The sequence below is a fragment of the Etheostoma spectabile genome, unplaced genomic scaffold, assembly GCF_008692095.1.
Source record: "Etheostoma spectabile isolate EspeVRDwgs_2016 unplaced genomic scaffold, UIUC_Espe_1.0 scaffold00018805, whole genome shotgun sequence".
Lineage (NCBI taxonomy): Eukaryota > Metazoa > Chordata > Actinopteri > Perciformes > Percidae > Etheostoma > Etheostoma spectabile.
In genome coordinates this window covers 74,631-77,711 of record NW_022604480.1, presented here as the reverse complement: position 1 = coordinate 77,711, position 3,081 = coordinate 74,631, and the positions used below count along the sequence as shown (strand labels likewise).

Here is a 3,081-nt window from a genome sequence, read left to right as displayed (position 1 = left end):
CGGAGGCTAGGGCCTAGCAACTAAATGCTCCACTATGTTGCTAATGCTAATTGCTAGCTTTCTGGTGCTGGGCATGTAATTAAGCGTTAATGAAGCTACAGACAACTGACACAGCGAATAACCTACATCGTACTCATTCATTAGTATTGTTTGTAGTAGGCTACATTAGTTTCTATTATATTTTTATTATCCATTATATTCTCTATACAATATTAAGATCGCGTCAGCATAGCCCGAGTTAAATCATGTTCAGTTGACTGCTGTTTCTCCACGGAAAGGGCATGTAGCTCAGTGGTAGAGCGCATGCTTTGCATGTATGAGGCCCCGGGTTCAATCCTCGGCATCTCCATTGGACTTCTTTGGGGACTTTAACAGTTTGGGAATAATGAAGTCCAACTGTCAATCCCGTTCAATGCCACCAGATTGAGAAAAGTTACATGGAGCCCAACAATGAGCAGGTCATTGTTAAATGAGGCGGTGAAGTTATTAAAAGACCCACGTCATGCTCATTTTCTTAAAGTTTCATTCATACTTTAGTCTTTCTAGAACATATTTACATGCTTTAATGTTATTTTTTTCCCCATCCTGGAAAACCCAGTAGCCTATGCGCGGATTGATTTGCAAGGAAAATATGGCGCACCCATGCAAATGTAGGCTAGTTTTCAATCCATGGCGTGGATGGAGAGATAGGCGGCCCACAAACAATTGACTGGATTGTCTTATTTCACAGTAGCCTGTGTATTGGTATCAGAAAAAAAAAAGTTTTAATATGAACGGCAATGCTTTTATCTGAAATTGTGTCTCTCTCTCTCTCTCTCTCTCTCTCTTTTCCCCCAACCAAGGGGATGCCGGAGACTAACCGCAGCTCTCCTCTCATTCATGCTGAGCGCTGTTCTCCTGTGCGCACGGAACTGCAAAGCTGAGCTTCGGAACCGGTGCTGCTGCTGCTGTCGGACAAGCCCGCCGGGAATGGAAGTGTCTTCCGCTGCAACTCTGACATCCTAAAAAAAATGCCAAGCCGGACGAACGCGATCGGCGGTTTGATCAGTAAGTACAGCCAAACTTGTTGTGGTTGTTAATCATCTCTCTTCTCGTCTTAGAGCTTTATTCTTTTTCTACATCCTACATTTCTCTCCTTCTCCGTCTCCTTCCAACTCTGCCCTTTCCTCTCCTTGCCTTCCTGTACCCTCCACCGATCTCTAACACGAGCACACATGGAGCATCTTTGCTGGGGAAAAATCCTTCTTTTGTAGATTCATTTTGTTGCGCTTCAAAACATCGCATGGCTTGTTTTGCGCAACCGGGTAAAGCAGCCTGACGCACTAGGCGGTTGCGGATGATCCATCTCCGAAATGACTGAACCGTTTGCTTTTTTTGTTCTTGGAATCGGTCAAGTTGTTAAAGGTGAAGGATTGCCTTACTTCACCGCCAAGGAATTGCGGACTTTGGATGCAAAGTGCAGTATGAACAGGCTGTTGGTTTGTGAGCTCCCCGGGGGTGTTTTATCTCCCGCATGCCTTAGCTCAAATGTCTGGTACATGTCAAATCGGAATGTTGTCGCGATGGTGAAGTGATACCAGTTTTGAATTTGTAGCTGTTGTGCTTTATTGTGATGATTCGGTGCTCAAAAATAGGGTTGACCCTGTAGGAAGAGTAGCCTATCATTGCGCTGAAGACACGAATTGAACTTGAAAATATTTGCGTTGTGTGTGTGGTGTGTGTGTGTGTGGTGTGTGTGTGTGTTTGTGTGTATGTGTGAGAGAGTGAGAGAGTGCTCTGTTTGTTTAGTTGACCTGTGTGTGTGGGGTGTGTGTTGTGTATGCGCGCGCGTTCGTGCGCCCCTCATCCACGCACGCAGCTTCATCATTTTGGAGTCGCATCAACATGCTCTGACAGTTTGTGTCACCTTATGAATTTTTGACTTGAAATGCGTAGGTGAGGCAGACGGGTGGTTTAGAGAGACTACGGGCGCCAAGCCACCGGTTTTGGCACATAGAAAAAAAATCTTTTGTGTGTGTGTGCGTGTGTGTGTGTGTCTCATCTTTTCTCTCCCTTCATATCTTTCTCCAGGGTGAACTTGTGTGTGTGTGTGTGTGTGTGTGTGTGTATGTGTGTGTGTGTGTGTGTGTGTTTGAGGTAGAGAGAGCTGTGGAGGAGATGCAAAGATACAGTATGTTTGCAGAAGAAAGACTTGTCCTCTCTTAAGTGTGTGTGTGTGGTGTGTGTGTGTGTGTGTGTGTGTGTGTGTGTGGTGTGTGTGGTGTGTGGAGAGAGGAGGAACATATGGAAAATAAGTAAAAATAATGTTCTTAATAAAAATTGATATATGTGGGATTATATTGGGGGGTATGTGGGACATACATAGTCCTACATACCCCCCGGCCATAGTTACACAAGCACACCCAACTTGTGCCATATTTTACCAGCGCATCCTCTGTTTCCCCAAGCACTCTTTACCTAATACCCAATTATACAATACACAAATCCAGCAATCTTTATTTAAAAAGAATGCTATCCCATTGTTAGTACATGTGAGTGTCACTAGTCTAAAGCCTCCTGTCCACTATCTTGTCGGGATCATTTGGATGCAGCTTGGCCCTTCCCCAGGCGAGGTCGCTGTTACTGAAGCTTCTAGTAATGAACCATTTTCAAACCAATTCCTCTAAGTCAGAGGTCACTAATAGGCGGACCGTGGTCCGGATCCGGACCAGCAGCCGTACTGTCCGGACCCGGATCAAAACCAATACATTATTGTGAATTATTGACTTTTGACGGAGCGTTTCTAATTTAACCTGCGTAGCCTTTCTGGCATTTATGGTACTGGTTCAGCACTCTGGCACTGCCCAGGAACTCACAGACCAATAGCATGTGTTGTAAAGCATGTCACGTGACGATATTAAGCTAATCAAAATCTGTGCATTCCGTTAACCACTGCAACTCGAGCGAGATATGCACACACACACAGGGAGAGACAAAGCGAAAGAACCCCGTTTTTACATGGCGTGCTCTAAAAAAAGAAAAGTGGACAGCGAAAACAGAGCTTTCAATGAAGAATGGACAGATTCTTACATGTTCATTCTT

The 3,081-nt window shown here is 44.8% G+C and overlaps 1 non-coding gene across 1 annotated transcript; it reads left to right on the top strand.

The window, feature by feature from the left end:
* Positions 1-277: 277 nt before the first annotated feature.
* On the top strand, positions 278-349 carry trnaa-ugc (transfer RNA alanine (anticodon UGC)). Its single transcript has one exon. It is a non-coding gene; the product is annotated as a tRNA-Ala (tRNA).
* Positions 350-3,081: the final 2,732 nt, after the last annotated feature.